Below are 16,647 nucleotides of genomic sequence, written 5' to 3' on the forward strand. Positions count from 1 at the left end.
TAGATGAAGATGGCAGAAGTTGTTTTCTGGTGTAGATGAAGATGGCAGGAGTTGTTTTCTGGTGTATGTGAAGATGGCAGGAGTTGTTTTCTGGTGTAGATGAAGATGGCAGGAGTTGTTTTCTGGTGTATGTGAAGATGGCAGAAGTTGTTTTCTGGTGTAGATGAAGACGGCAGAAGTTGTTTTCTGGTGTAGATGAAGACGGCAGAAGTTGTTTTCTGGTGTAGATGAAGACGGCTGGAGTTGTTTTCTGGTGTAGAGGAAGATGGCTGGAGTTGTTTTCTGGTGTAGATGAAGATGGCAGGAGTTGTTTTCTGGTGTAGAGGAAGATGGCTGGAGTTGTTTTCTGGTGTAGATGAAGATGGCAGGAGTTGTTTTCTGGTGTATGTGAAGATGGCAGAAGTTGTTTTCTGGTGTAGATGAAGACAGCAGAAGTTGTTTTCTGGTGTAGATGAAGATGGCAGGAGTTGTTTTCTGGTGTTGATGAAGATGGCAGGAGTTGTTTTCTGGTATAGATGAAGATGGCAAGAGTTGTTTTCTGGTGTTGATGAAGATGGCAGGAGTTTTCTGGTGTAGATGACGGCAGAAGGTGTAGATGAAGATGGCAGAAGTTGTTTTCTGGTGTAGATGAAGACGGCAGAAGTTGTTTTCTGGTGTAGAGGAAGATGGCAGGAGTTGTTTTCTGGTGTAGAGGAACATGGCTGGAGTTGTTTTCTGGTGTAGATGAAGATGGCAGAAGTTGTTTTCTGGTGTACATGAAGATGGCTGGAGTTGTTTTCTGGTGTAGATGAAGATGGCAGAAGTTGTTTTCTGGTGTAGATGAAGACGGCAGGAGTTGTTTTCTGGTGTAGAGGAAGATGGCAGGAGTTGTTTTCTGGTGTAGAGGAAGATGGCTGGAGTTGTTTTCTGGTGTAGATGAAGATGGCAGAAGTTGTTTTCTGGTGTACATGAAGATGGCTGGAGTTGTTTTCTGGTGTAGATGAAGATGGCAGAAGTTGTTTTCTGGTGTAGATGAAGACGGCAGGAGTTGTTTTCTGGTGTAGATGAAGATGGCTGGAGTTGTTTTCTGGTGTAGATGAAGATGGCTGGAGTTGTTTTCTGGTGTAGATGAAGACGGCAGGAGTTGTTTTCTGGTGTAGATGAAGACGGCAGGAGTTGTTTTCTGGTGTAGATGAAGACGGCTGGAGTTGTTTTCTGGTGTAGAGGAAGATGGCTGGAGTTGGTTTTCTGGTGTAGATGAAGATGGCAGAAGTTGTTTTCTGGTGTACATGAAGATGGCAGGAGTTGTTTTCTGGTGTAGATGAAGATGGCAGAAGTTGTTTTCTGGTGTAGATGAAGACGGCAGGAGTTGTTTTCTGGTGTAGATGAAGACGGCAGAAGGTGTAGATGAAGACGGCAGAAGTTGTTTTCTGGTGTAGATGAAGACGGCTGGAGTTGTTTTCTGGTGTAGATGAAGATGGCTGGAGTTGTTTTCTGGTGTAGATGAAGATGGCTGGAGTTGTTTTCTGGTGTAGATGAAGATGGCAGAAGTTGTTTTCTGGTGTAGATGAAGACGGCAGGAGTTGTTTTCTGGTGTAGATGAAGATGGCAGGAGTTGTTTTCTGGTGTAGATGAAGACGGCAGGAGTTGTTTTCTGGTGTAGATGAAGATGGCAAGAGTTGTTTTCTGGTGTTGATGAAGATGGCAGGAGTTTTCTGGTGTAGATGACAGCAGAAGGTGTAGATGAAGATGGCAGAAGTTGTTTTCTGGTGTAGATGAAGACGGCAGAAGTTGTTTTCTGGTGTAGAGGAAGATGGCAGGAGTTGTTTTCTGGTGTAGAGGAAGATGGCTGGAGTTGTTTTCTGGTGTAGATGAAGATGGCAGAAGTTGTTTTCTGGTGTACATGAAGATGGCTGGAGTTGTTTTCTGGTGTAGATGAAGATGGCAGAAGTTGTTTTCTGGTGTAGATGAAGACGGCTGGAGTTGTTTTCTGGTGTAGAGGAAGATGGCAGGAGTTGTTTTCTGGTGTAGAGGAAGATGGCTGGAGTTGTTTTCTGGTGTAGATGAAGATGGCAGAAGTTGTTTTCTGGTGTACATGAAGATGGCTGGAGTTGTTTTCTGGTGTAGATGAAGATGGCAGAAGTTGTTTTCTGGTGTAGATGAAGATGGCAGAAGTTGTTTTCTGGTGTAGATGAAGACGGCAGGAGTTGTTTTCTGGTGTAGATGAAGATGGCTGGAGTTGTTTTCTGGTGTAGATGAAGATGGCAGGAGTTGTTTTCTGGTGTAGATGAAGACGGCAGGAGTTGTTTTCTGGTGTAGATGAAGACGGCAGGAGTTGTTTTCTGGTGTAGATGAAGACGGCTGGAGTTGTTTTCTGGTGTAGAGGAAGATGGCTGGAGTTGGTTTTCTGGTGTAGATGAAGATGGCAGAAGTTGTTTTCTGGTGTACATGAAGATGGCAGGAGTTGTTTTCTGGTGTAGATGAAGATGGCAGAAGTTGTTTTCTGGTGTAGATGAAGACGGCAGGAGTTGTTTTCTGGTGTAGATGAAGACGGCAGAAGGTGTAGATGAAGACGGCAGAAGTTGTTTTCTGGTGTAGATGAAGACGGCTGGAGTTGTTTTCTGGTGTAGATGAAGATGGCTGGAGTTGTTTTCTGGTGTAGATGAAGATGGCAGAAGGTGTTTTCTGGTGTAGATGAAGACAGCAGAAGGTGTAGATGAAGACAGCAGAAGTTGTTTTCTTTTGAAAAGAAATGTTTTTATTAGATTTTTAAAGACAAAATATAACAAACAAGAACAGAGGGGGCATATAACAGTCCCCCGATCACATCCCCCTCCCTCCCAACAACACAGTCCCCTGGAAAAACAAATAAATAAATAAAAAATAAACAATGAATACATAAAAATACAAATAAAAATAAAAAATACCCAGAAAACATCGGGAGAAAAAGAGAAAAGAAAAAAAGGAAGGTACAGATGAGAAAAAGTAAACGAGGCTTGGTCTAAATTAATAGAAATTAGAAATAAAAATTAAGATTCAAAATCATTGCTGGTCGTCGGAGGGGAGCCTCTGCAGAGCGGCGAAGTACGAAATGAGATGCTGTCACCTCACAGTAGATTTGTGGGCGCAGCCCCTGTGCGAGAACTTGATTTTTTTCAAGTTTTTCAAAAGTGGACCACATCACCTAGCCATAGGGAGACTGAGGCGGGGTCGGGCGACTTCCAGTGAAGAAGAATCCTGCGCCGCGCTAATAGGATGTGAAAGCCATCACGTCCGCATGCTTAGGGGTCAGAGATAAGAGATCTTCTGGGATACCAAAGAGAGCTATCCGGGGACATGGTTGCAGATCAATCTCCAGCACCTCAGGTAAGATTTTGAAAATAAGAGTCCCAGTACGTTCGCAGCTTAGGGCAGTGAACAAACATGTGGGTAAGGTTGCATGGGGAGATGTGGCAGCGATCACATTCATCACTCACATTCGGGTAAATCTCAAGACAGTCTTGATTTTGAAAAATGTACTCTGTGTAAAACCTTGAACTGAATGAGACCGAGGCGGGCGCAGGAAGTAGTGGAGCGTACTCTTGTCAGTCGCCCCAGCCCATCACTCGTCCGCCAACTCAACCCTCAACTCACGCTCCCAGGCAGCTTTAGTTTTGCTGGAAGAATGTTTGTCCAGTGACATAATGCAAGAATAATTCTGAGAAACTGACGCGTTCCGGCCAGGTATGGGGGTCAATAAGTCCTCCCAGGACTGGCGAATAGGTAGGGCAGGGAAGCCGGAAAATTGGGAGGAAACAAAGTGTCTAATTTGGAGGTAACGGAAGAAGCGGGATGGAGGCAGAGTGTGTTTAGTGGCCAAGGAAGGAAAGCCGGGTAAAATGTCATCTGTATACAGGTCTTGAATGGTTTTGATACCTTTCCTTTTCCAGCGGGAAAAGGCATTATCTATCAAGGAGGGGGGAAATAAATGATTCTTTTCAATGGAGCCTAGACTGGATGCAGAGAGGGAGTTTAAAGTGACGCCGAAATTGATACCAAGTTTTGAGTGTGGAAAGCGCCTACAGGGTTGCCTGTGTGGCGCGAAGAAAGGGTGAGGAGAGAGGTGGAGACACAGGATCGTGCCTCCAGATTTCACCATGGGGTGTCTGAGGCGTGGAACCAGAATGACAACTTCTGGATGGTGGCTGCCCAGTAGTAATACAGAAAGTTGGGTAGTGCAAGACCTCTACTGAATTTACCCCTCTGCAACAGAGGCCTACCAACTCTGGAGGATTTTCCATCCCATATAAATGTAGTAATGGCCTGATTAATTGAGTTAAAAATGATTTAGGCAAACACAGGGCAATAGATTGAAATAAATAAAGGCATTTGGGCAAGCTATTTTTACAGCGTTAATCCTACCTATAACCGATAAAGGCAAGCTACCCCATCTCGGAAATTCGGCTTTCGGTTGGGTGAGAAGGGGAGCGAAATTTACTGAAAAGAGTGTAGGCCACGAGCGCGTCACATTCACTCCTAGATATCTGAAGCCGGAGCGGCATAATGTGAAGGTATGTCCATCTGCTGAAGCCGTAACAACACCGAGTTAATCAGAAAACACGCACTTTTCTGGAGATTCAACGTATAACCAGAGAAGGAGCCGAAGTTCTCAAGAATAGAGAAAATAGAATGCATACAGGTCACTGGGTCGCTAACATAGAACAGTAAGTCATCCGCGTACAGCGACAGCCTATCTTCTACTCCCTCTCGCACTATGCCCCGGAAGGAGGCAGACGACCGCAACGCGATCGAGAGGGGCTCAATGGCGAGGGCAAACAGCAGCGGGGACAGCGGGCACCCCTGGCGTGTCCTACGTTCGAGGGGAAAGTAGTTGGAACGGGAATCATTGGCGCAGACACTGGCCTGGGGGGATGCATACAAGAGGCGAATCCATGAGCTAAATTTATTCCCGAAGCCGAACTTCTCAATAACAGCGAACAGCCAAAGGTAATCCCACTCAACTCGATCAAACGCCTTCTCCGCGTCGAGAGAAATGATTATTTCAGGGGAGTTAGAGACTTCTTTTGAATAAATAATGTTAAATAGCGTTCGAATGTTAAAAAATTAATGCCTGTCCTTAACAAAGCCAGTTTGCGCCTCTGAAATAATGCCTGATAAGACCACCTCCAGAAGGTTCGCCAACACCTTTACATCCACATTAAGGAGGCTCAGGGGTCTAAAAGAGCTACACAAAGTGGGGTCTTTCCCCTTCTGAAGAAGTAGCGATATCGACGCCTGTGTTAAAGTGGGCGGCAGCGAGCGATGCTCGAGTGATTCATTATACAAAGATAAAAGTAAGGGGGCCAGCTTGGCATGAAATTTCTTAAAGAACTCTTGGGAACCCGTCGGGTCCCGGGGCTTTGCCACTCTGCATTGACATGATACACTGAATAACTTCATCTAGAGTGAGAGGGGAATCTAGGTCGTTCGCAGTCTCAGCATCGACAGACGGAGTTGCTAGATCGCTCAGAAACTGATTCATATTGGAAGGATCTGGTGGGAATTCAGATTTATAAAGGGAGGAGTAGAAGGATTTGAAGCTCTCATTGATCCCTGCAAGGTCGGAAATCAGAGTACCGGAGGAGTCTTAATTTGGAGAATCAGATGAGAAACGGCACGGCGCTTTAACTGGTGAGCCAGCAGACGGCTGGCCTTATCACCATGTTCATAATAGGTGCCGCTTGAGTGCAGTAGTAAGCGTTCTGCCTCATCAGTGGTCAAACGATTAAATTCAGACTGTAGGTTTAGGCGCTGTGTGTATAGTTCAGGGGATGGTGTGGGGGCGCATTGGTGTCCAAATCAAGGATAGCTTTAGAGAGTCGATCCTGTTCAGCCTTTCGGGTTGTGTATCGGTGCGAGGAATACGAAATAATTTGCCTTCTAAGGTATGCCTTCAGCATCTCCCATAGGGGAGAGTGGGAGGTCGAGTCTGATTTAGGGAGAGGAAGACATCAATGGAGCTTGAGACATGTGCAGAAAGCGGCATCTGATAGGAGGAGGGAGTTGAGTCTCCAGTGGGGCGAGGTGCGAGTCTGCGCGGACAGGGCGATGCCGAGGGTGACAGGACAGTGGTCTGAGATTACAATGGGTAAGTAATCGGAGGAGGTGACTTTTGGTATAATGAGCGGTCGACGAAAAAATAATCAATGCGGGAATAAGAGTGGTGCACATGTGAGAAGAAAGAGTACTCCCTTGCCTTTGGGTTCTGAAATCTCCTGGGATCAGTGCACCCAGTCTGAGCCATATAAATCAGAAAATGTCTTAGACATAGCAGAGGGAGGACCGGGGTTGAGGGTGGAGCGGTCCAGGGCTGGGTTAATGACACAATTTAAATCACCACCGAATATCAGAAGATGGGAGTTTAAATTTGGAATTTTACCCAGCAATCCCTTTGCAAATCCTACATCATCAAAATTAGGGGCGTATAAATTCACTAGCACCACAGGAGCGTGCCAAAGGTTACCAGTTATGATTAAGTACCTCCCATTCTTGTCTGAAATAAACTTGGTAGTAGAAAACTGGATCTTTTTACTGATCAATATGGCAACACCCCTGGCTTTGTTGTTGAAGCCTGAGTGAAAGACCTGATGACACCCAGGGTGCCGTAGCCTAGTTTGGTCTTTAATGCGTAAATGTGATTCCTGTAGGAAAACCGCGTCTGCTTTTAGTTTTTTTCACGTGGGTAAAGACCCTAGACCTCTTTACAGGATTGTTCAAACCCTTGACGACAAGAACTTCACCGAGTCAGGGCTCCCCATTCCTAGGTTGTCACTACTAGCGCTGCCAGCCATCTAAGTTGTTGGGAGAAAAGAAAAAAAGGGAGAAAGCAGACCAAGAACCCGTGCAATGAAAGAAAGAAAAAAAGGGTGAGCCCCCCCCCCGAACCCAAAGTCCCCCCCCCCTCTTCTAGGAGAGATAGCAGGTCAAAGCACACACATGACATTCGACTGTGGAACAGAACCCCTGTGTGATGAACCGCACAAGACTCCCTATGCATTACTCACCCCTACCAACCCCCCCAACCCCACATATAAATTCACACGCATTTTTGCCCTGAAACTGAGAACGAAGCGCCATCAAGTTAATGTTGCCTTGTACCGGTGTGTAATTCACTCGTTTGAGGCTAAGGTTGCTACGTCGCCGGTTGCGACGTCAGCTAACCCGGTGAACCGGAAGTACCGCCACATTCGGTAGGCTACGCGCGAAAGCCAACCAGCCATCAAGGGTCCGGGTTTATACCTGGTTTATAGTGTATCGCATCGAATAACCACAAATATTGTTAGCTGGCGCAACGAACGGCACAAATCGAAAAGGGGCAGCAAAGCTAAGCTAGCCACGTCACGGGGTGCGTAGTGGCGACCCGGAAGTATTACGACGCTTCGCAGTCTACACACGAGGATCAGCGAAGCTAAAGACTTACTTGCAAGAAGCTCTGTGGCGAAGCTAGGGTATGCTAGCGACGCTACGGCAAACTAGTGAGCGAAGCACGACAGTACATTTCAGTCCCCCAAGTTAGGATGGCCAAAAACGGTCTTTAAGGCGCAGTGGACTGTTCAAACATAAAACAACACGGCATGCCCATTTAACCCAGTACCAGCTAGCTGTGTAGCTTAGGAAGAATGGGCTAGCTATGTGTCCGTATATGAAAAGACGATTTCTCAAAACGCCACTATTACTGAGCAAAAAAAAGCATGTTTTCCCACGCCGTCCGGAATTAGCTAGCTCGCCGACCGATGCGAACAATGTTGATAGTGTAACCAGTTATTTTCTTGCCCGGTGCGGGATTCGATACGGGGTGTACTGCACCACAAGGCGACATCACTAACCGCTCGGCTAAAGGGTCAGATCCGTTAGCTAACGGCTAACGTGTCTTATTAGTAGTTTACAGTAGCTAGCCAACATAGCATGCCCGCTGCGGGCGAGCAGACATCAGTTCCCCGACCCGTCCGGCCGCGCTGCACGGCGACGCTGGTGGGATGTTGCGAAATCGTGAGCTGCTCGGACAGAGGAGAGCCTCCGGCGGGATCCATCATGGGCTGTGACTAGTAGCCTGGCCGGGAGCAGGAGAGAAGGCCTGAGGCCTAGTTTATACAACTTAGCCATGACATCCTTACAAGTGGCCCGTTGTTCCAGGACGTCGGGAGAAAAGTCATCATACAGATGGATGTTGTGCCCGCGGTCTTGCGACCACCCCCTGCGCTCACGAGTCTCGCAGATCACGAGCTCCTTTACCCGGAAACGGAGAAAACGGATCACGGCCGCCCTTGGCGCTGGTTTAGCAGTGAGTGAACGGCGAGTGCGGTCCAGTTCGGGTGGTGATTCCAGCAGCTCCGAGCCCAGGACTTCAACCAGCAGGTCGGAGAAAAAGGTCGTTGGACGGTGGCCCTCGGTTGACTCAAGTTGGCCGATAATTCTAATGTGATTTCTGCGGCTGCGACCCTCCAGGTCCGCAGCCTTAGCCCTTAGCTTAGCGTAGTCCTTTTGAATGCGCTGGCTAGTCACCTCAGCGTGGGCTTCGAGAGATAGCAACCTCTGCCCATGCTCCGATACAGTGACCTGGATATTGTCCAGCTTGGTGTCCAGGCTTGCAATGGCCTGTTTGAGCTCTTGAGTTGTGAGGTCGGCCTGGAGATCGCCTAGCATGCTAGCTACGGTAGAGAGAGAGGTCGGCGGGTGCCTCGTGTTTCCTAGCCTCGTTCTGTCTCGCCGCATGTCTCGTGGCCTTACCGGCAGTGGACATGATATGATCAGAAAGTATTTCACTGTGTTCAAAAATCACGAAGTGCGCTTTTTCAGCGATAAAAATGGGCAAATAATAAAAGTATTGCTGAAAGGTTGTGGGAGGTTGGGACGACACGTCTAGTCAATCTGAGCGTTCCGCCGGAAGTCCAGGAGTGGTTTTCTGGTGTAGATGAAGATGGCAGGAGTTGTTTTCTGGTGTAGATGAAGACAGCAGGAGTTGTTTTCTGGTGTAGATGGAGACAGCAGAGGGTGTAGATGAAGACAGCAGGAGTTGTTTTCTGGTGTAGATGAAGACAGCAGTGGGTGTAGATGAAGACAGCAGAGTTGTTTTCTGGTGTAGATGAAGACGACAGGAGTTGTTTTCTGGTGTAGATGAAGACGGCAGGAGTTGTTTTCTGGTGTAGATGAAGACGGCAGGAGTTGTTTTCTGGTTTAGATGGAGACGGCAGGAGTTGTTTTTCTGGTGTAGATGGAGACAGCAGAGGGTGTAGATGAAGACAGCAGGAGTTGTTTTCTGGTGTAGATGGAGACGGCAGGAGTTGTTTTCTGGTGTAGATGGAGACAGCAGAGGGTGTAGATGAAGACAGCAGGAGTTGTTTTCTGGTGTAGATGAAGACAGCAGGAGTTGTTTTCTGGTGTAGATGAAGACAGCAGAGGGTGTAGATGAAGACAGCAGAGTTGTTTTCTGGTGTAGATGAAGACGGCAGGAGTTGTTTTCTGGTGTAGATGGAGACGGCAGGAGTTGTTTTCTGGTGTAGTAGGAGACGGCAGGAGTTGTTTTTCTGGTGTAGATGGAGACAGCAGAGGGTGTAGATTAAGACAGCAGGAGTTGTTTTCTGGTGTAGATGAAGACAGCAGAGGGTGTAGATGAAGACGGCAGGAGTTGTTTTCTGGTGTAGATGAAGACAGCAGAAGTGGAGACGGCAGGAGTTGTTTTCTGGTGTAGATGGAGACAGCAGAGGGTGTAGATGAAGACAGCAGAAGTTGTTTTCTGGTGTAGGTGAAGACGGCAGAAGTTGTTTTCTGGTGTAGATGGAGACAGCAGAGAGGGTGTAGATGAAGACAGCAGCAGTTGTTTTCTGGTGTAGATGGAGACGGCAGGAGTTGTTTTCTGGTGTAGATGAAGATGGCAGGAGTTGTTTTCTGGTGTAGATGGAGACGGCAGGAGTTGTTTTTCTGGTGTAGATGGAGACAGCAAAGGGTTTAGATGAAGACGGCAGGAGTTGTTTTCTGGTGTAGATGAAGACAGCAGAAGTGGAGACGGCAGGAGTTGTTTTCTGGTGTAGATGGAGACAGCAGAGGGTGTAGATGAAGACAGCAGAAGTTGTTTTCTGGTGTAGGTGAAGACGGCAGAAGTTGTTTTCTGGTGTAGATGGAGACAGCAAAGAGGGTGTAGATGAAGACAGCAGAAGTTGTTTTCTGGTGTAGATGGAGACAGCAGAGGGTGTAGGTGAAGACGGCAGGAGTTGTTTTCTGGTGTAGATGGAGACAGCAGAGGGTGTAGATAAAGACAGCAGAAGTTGTTTTCTGGTGTAGATGGAGACAGCAGAGGGTGTAGATAAAGACAGCAGAAGTTGTTTTCTGGTGTAGATGGAGACAGCAGAGGGTGTAGATAAAGACAGCAGAAGTTGTTTTCTGGTGTAGATGAAGATGGCAGGAGTTGTTTTGTGGTGTAGATGGAGACAGCAGAGGGTGTAGATGGAGACAGCAGAAGTTGTTTCTGGTGTAGGTGAAGACGGCAGGAGTTGTTTTCTGGTGTAGATGGAGACAGCAGAGAGGGTGTAGATGAAGACAGCAGGAGTTGTTTTCTGGTGTAGATGGAGACGGCAGGAGTTGTTTTCTGGTGTAGATGAAGATGGCAGGAGTTGTTTTCTGGTGTAGATGGAGACGGCAGGAGTTGTTTTCTGGTGTAGATGGAGACGGCAGGAGTTGTTTTCTGGTGTAGATGAAGATGGCAGGAGTTGTTTTCTGGTGTAGATGGAGACGGCAGGAGTTGTTTTTCTGGTGTAGATGGAGACAGCAGAGGGTGTAGATGAAGACGGCAGGAGTTGTTTTCCGGTGTAGATGGAGACAGCAGGAGTTTTCTGGTGTAGATGGAGACAGCAGAGGGTTTAGATGAAGACGGCAGGAGTTGTTTTCTGGTGTAGATGAAGACAGCAGAAGTGGAGACGGCAGGAGTTGTTTTCTGGTGTAGATTGAGACAGCAGAGGGTGTAGATGAAGACAGCAGAAGTTGTTTTCTGGTGTAGGTGAAGACGGCAGAAGTTGTTTTCTGGTGTAGATGGAGACAGCAGAGAGGGTGTAGATGAAGGCAGCAGAAGTTGTTTTCTGGTGTAGATGGAGACAGCAGAGGGTGTAGATAAAGCACCACAAGGCGACATCACTAACCGCTCGGCTAAAGGGTCAGATCCGTTAGCTAACGGCTAACGTGTCTTATTAGTAGTTTACAGTAGCTAGCCAACATAGCATGCCCGCTGCGGGCGAGCAGACATCAGTTCCCCGACCCGTCCGGCGGCGCTGCACGGCGACGCTGGTGGGATGTTGCGAAATCGTGAGCTGCTCGGACAGAGGAGAGCCTCCGGCGGGATCCATCATGGGCTGTGACTAGTAGCCTGGCCGGGAGCAGGAGAGAAGGCCTGAGGCCTAGTTTATACAACTTAGCCATGACATCCTTACAAGCGGCCCGTTGTTCCAGGACGTCGGGAGAAAAGTCATCATACAGATGGATGTTGTGCCCGCGGTCTTGCGACCACCCCCTGCGCTCACGAGTCTCGCAGATCACGAGCTCCTTTACCCGGAAACGGTGAAAACGGATCACGGCCGCCCTTGGCGCTGGTTTAGCAGTGAGTGAATGGCGAGTGCGGTCCAGTTCGGGTGGTGATTCCAGCAGCTCCGAGCCCAGGACTTCAACCAGCAGGTCGGAGAAAAAGGTCGTTGGACGGTGGCCCTCGGTTGACTCAAGTTGGCCGATAATTCTAATGTGATTTCTGCGGCTGCGACCCTCCAGGTCCGCAGCCTTAGCCCTTAGCTTAGCGTAGTCCTTTTGAATGCGCTGGTTAGTCACCTCGGCGTGGGCTTCGAGAGATAGCAACCTCTGCCCATGCTCCGATACAGTGACCTGGATATTGTCCAGCTTGGTGTCCAGGCTTGCAATGGCCTGTTTGAGCTCTTGAGTTGTGAGGTCGGCCTGGAGATCGCCTAGCATGCTAGCTACGGTAGAGAGAGAGGTCGGCGGGTGCCTCGTGTTTCCTAGCCTCGTTCTGTCTCGCCGCATGTCTCGTGGCCTTACCGGCAGTGGACATGATATGATCAGAAAGTATTTCACTGTGTTCAAAAATCACGAAGTGCGCTTTTTCAGCGATAAAAATGGGCAAATAATAAAAGTATTGCTGAAAGGTTGTGGGAGGTTGGGACGACACGTCTAGTCAATCTGAGCGTTCCGCCGGAAGTCCAGGAGTGGTTTTCTGGTGTAGATGAAGATGGCAGGAGTTGTTTTCTGGTGTAGATGAAGACAGCAGGAGTTGTTTTCTGGTGTAGATGAAGACAGCAGGAGTTGTTTTCTGGTGTAGATGAAGACAGCAGAGGGTGTAGATGAAGACAGCAGAGTTGTTTTCTGGTGTAGATGAAGACGGCAGGAGTTGTTTTCTGGTGTAGATGGAGACGGCAGGAGTTGTTTTTCTGGTGTAGATGAAGACGGCAGGAGTTGTTTTCTGGTGTAGATGAAGACGGCAGGAGTTGTTTTCTGGTGTAGATGGAGACGGCAGGAGTTGTTTTTCTGGTGTAGATGGAGACAGCAGAGGGTGTAGATGAAGACAGCAGGAGTTGTTTTCTGGTGTAGATGAAGACAGCAGGAGTTGTTTTCTGGTGTAGATGAAGACAGCAGAGGGTGTAGATGAAGACAGCAGAGTTGTTTTCTGGTGTAGATGAAGACGGCAGGAGTTGTTTTCTGGTGTAGATGGAGACGGCAGGAGTTGTTTTCTGGTGTAGTAGGAGACGGCAGGAGTTGTTTTTCTGGTGTAGATGGAGACAGCAGAGGGTGTAGATTAAGACAGCAGGAGTTGTTTTCTGGTGTAGATGAAGACAGCAGAGGGTGTAGATGAAGACGGCAGGAGTTGTTTTCTGGTGTAGATGAAGACAGCAGAAGTGGAGACGGCAGGAGTTGTTTTCTGGTGTAGATGGAGACAGCAGAGGGTGTAGATGAAGACAGCAGAAGTTGTTTTCTGGTGTAGGTGAAGACGGCAGAAGTTGTTTTCTGGTGTAGATGGAGACAGCAGAGAGGGTGTAGATGAAGACAGCAGGAGTTGTTTTCTGGTGTAGATGGAGACGGCAGGAGTTGTTTTCTGGTGTAGATGAAGATGGCAGGAGTTGTTTTCTGGTGTAGATGGAGACGGCAGGAGTTGTTTTTCTGGTGTAGATGGAGACAGCAGAGGGTGTAGATGAAGACGGCAGGAGTTGTTTTCCGGTGTAGATGGAGACAGCAGGAGTTGTTTTCTGGTGTAGATGGAGACAGCAGAGGGTTTAGATGAAGACGGCAGGAGTTGTTTTCTGGTGTAGATGAAGACAGCAGAAGTGGAGACGGCAGGAGTTGTTTTCTGGTGTAGATGGAGACAGCAGAGGGTGTAGATGAAGACAGCAGAAGTTGTTTTCTGGTGTAGGTGAAGACGGCAGAAGTTGTTTTCTGGTGTAGATGGAGACAGCAAAGAGGGTGTAGATGAAGACAGCAGAAGTTGTTTTCTGGTGTAGATGGAGACAGCAGAGGGTGTAGGTGAAGACGGCAGGAGTTGTTTTCTGGTGTAGATGGAGACAGCAGAGGGTGTAGATAAAGACAGCAGAAGTTGTTTTCTGGTGTAGATGGAGACAGCAGAGGGTGTAGATAAAGACAGCAGAAGTTGTTTTCTGGTGTAGATGGAGACAGCAGAGAGGGTGTAGATGAAGACAGCAGGAGTTGTTTTCCGGTGTAGATGGAGACGGCAGGAGTTGTTTTCTGGTGTAGATGAAGATGGCAGGAGTTGTTTTCTGGTGTAGATGGAGACGGCAGGAGTTGTTTTCTGGTGTAGATGGAGACGGCAGGAGTTGTTTTCTGGTGTAGATGAAGATGGCAGGAGTTGTTTTCTGGTGTAGATGGAGACGGCAGGAGTTGTTTTTCTGGTGTAGATGGAGACAGCAGAGGGTGTAGATGAAGACGGCAGGAGTTGTTTTCCGGTGTAGATGGAGACAGCAGGAGTTTTCTGGTGTAGATGGAGACAGCAGAGGGTTTAGATGAAGACGGCAGGAGTTGTTTTCTGGTGTAGATGAAGACAGCAGAAGTGGAGACGGCAGGAGTTGTTTTCTGGTGTAGATTGAGACAGCAGAGGGTGTAGATGAAGACAGCAGAAGTTGTTTTCTGGTGTAGGTGAAGACGGCAGAAGTTGTTTTCTGGTGTAGATGGAGACAGCAGAGAGGGTGTAGATGAAGACAGCAGAAGTTGTTTTCTGGTGTAGATGGAGACAGCAGAGGGTGTAGATAAAGACAGCAGAAGTTGTTTTCTGGTGTAGATGGAGACAGCAGAGGGTGTAGATAAAGCACCACAAGGCGACATCACTAACCGCTCGGCTAAAGGGTCAGATCCGTTAGCTAACGGCTAACGTGTCTTATTAGTAGTTTACAGTAGCTAGCCAACATAGCATGCCCGCTGCGGGCGAGCAGACATCAGTTCCCCGACCCGTCCGGCGGCGCTGCACGGCGACGCTGGTGGGATGTTGCGAAATCGTGAGCTGCTCGGACAGAGGAGAGCCTCCGGCGGGATCCATCATGGGCTGTGACTAGTAGCCTGGCCGGGAGCAGGAGAGAAGGCCTGAGGCCTAGTTTATACAACTTAGCCATGACATCCTTACAAGCGGCCCGTTGTTCCAGGACGTCGGGAGAAAAGTCATCATACAGATGGATGTTGTGCCCGCGGTCTTGCGACCACCCCCTGCGCTCACGAGTCTCGCAGATCACGAGCTCCTTTACCCGGAAACGGTGAAAACGGATCACGGCCGCCCTTGGCGCTGGTTTAGCAGTGAGTGAATGGCGAGTGCGGTCCAGTTCGGGTGGTGATTCCAGCAGCTCCGAGCCCAGGACTTCAACCAGCAGGTCGGAGAAAAAGGTCGTTGGACGGTGGCCCTCGGTTGACTCAAGTTGGCCGATAATTCTAATGTGATTTCTGCGGCTGCGACCCTCCAGGTCCGCAGCCTTAGCCCTTAGCTTAGCGTAGTCCTTTTGAATGCGCTGGTTAGTCACCTCGGCGTGGGCTTCGAGAGATAGCAACCTCTGCCCATGCTCCGATACAGTGACCTGGATATTGTCCAGCTTGGTGTCCAGGCTTGCAATGGCCTGTTTGAGCTCTTGAGTTGTGAGGTCGGCCTGGAGATCGCCTAGCATGCTAGCTACGGTAGAGAGAGAGGTCGGCGGGTGCCTCGTGTTTCCTAGCCTCGTTCTGTCTCGCCGCATGTCTCGTGGCCTTACCGGCAGTGGACATGATATGATCAGAAAGTATTTCACTGTGTTCAAAAATCACGAAGTGCGCTTTTTCAGCGATAAAAATGGGCAAATAATAAAAGTATTGCTGAAGGTTGTGGGAGGTTGGGACGACACGTCTAGTCAATCTGAGCGTTCCGCCGGAAGTCCAGGAGTGGTTTTCTGGTGTAGATGAAGATGGCAGGAGTTGTTTTCTGGTGTAGATGAAGACAGCAGGAGTTGTTTTCTGGTGTAGATGAAGACAGCAGGAGTAGTTTTCTGGTGTAGATGAAGACAGCAGAGGGTGTAGATGAAGACAGCAGAGTTGTTTTCTGGTGTAGATGAAGACGGCAGGAGTTGTTTTCTGGTGTAGATGGAGACGGCAGGAGTTGTTTTTCTGGTGTAGATGAAGACGGCAGGAGTTGTTTTCTGGTGTAGATGAAGACGGCAGGAGTTGTTTTCTGGTGTAGATGGAGACGGCAGGAGTTGTTTTTCTGGTGTAGATGGAGACAGCAGAGGGTGTAGATGAAGACAGCAGGAGTTGTTTTCTGGTGTAGATGAAGACAGCAGGAGTTGTTTTCTGGTGTAGATGAAGACAGCAGAGGGTGTAGATGAAGACAGCAGAGTTGTTTTCTGGTGTAGATGAAGACGGCAGGAGTTGTTTTCTGGTGTAGATGGAGACGGCAGGAGTTGTTTTCTGGTGTTGTAGGAGACGGCAGGAGTTGTTTTTCTGGTGTAGATGGAGACAGCAGAGGGTGTAGATTAAGACAGCAGGAGTTGTTTTCTGGTGTAGATGAAGACAGCAGAGGGTGTAGATGAAGACGGCAGGAGTTGTTTTCTGGTGTAGATGAAGACAGCAGAAGTGGAGACGGCAGGAGTTGTTTTCTGGTGTAGATGGAGACAGCAGAGGGTGTAGATGAAGACAGCAGAAGTTGTTTTCTGGTGTAGGTGAAGACGGCAGAAGTTGTTTTCTGGTGTAGATGGAGACAGCAGAGAGGGTGTAGATGAAGACAGCAGGAGTTGTTTTCTGGTGTAGATGGAGACGGCAGGAGTTGTTTTCTGGTGTAGATGAAGATGGCAGGAGTTGTTTTCTGGTGTGGATGGAGACGGCAGGAGTTGTTTTTCTGGTGTAGATGGAGACAGCAGAGGGTGTAGATGAAGACGGCAGGAGTTGTTTTCCGGTGTAGATGGAGACAGCAGGAGTTGTTTTCTGGTGTAGATGGAGACAGCAGAGGGTTTAGATGAAGACGGGAGGAGTTGCTTTCTGGTGTAGATGAAGACAGCAGAAGTGGAGACGGCAGGAGTTGTTTTCTGGTGTAGATGGAGACAGCAGAGGGTGTAGATGAAGACAGCAGAAGTTGTTTTCTGGTGTAGATGGAGACAGCAGAGAGGGTGTAGATGAAGACAGCAG

Source organism: Lampris incognitus, chromosome 21, assembly GCF_029633865.1.
Source record: "Lampris incognitus isolate fLamInc1 chromosome 21, fLamInc1.hap2, whole genome shotgun sequence".
Taxonomy (NCBI): domain Eukaryota; kingdom Metazoa; phylum Chordata; class Actinopteri; order Lampriformes; family Lampridae; genus Lampris; species Lampris incognitus.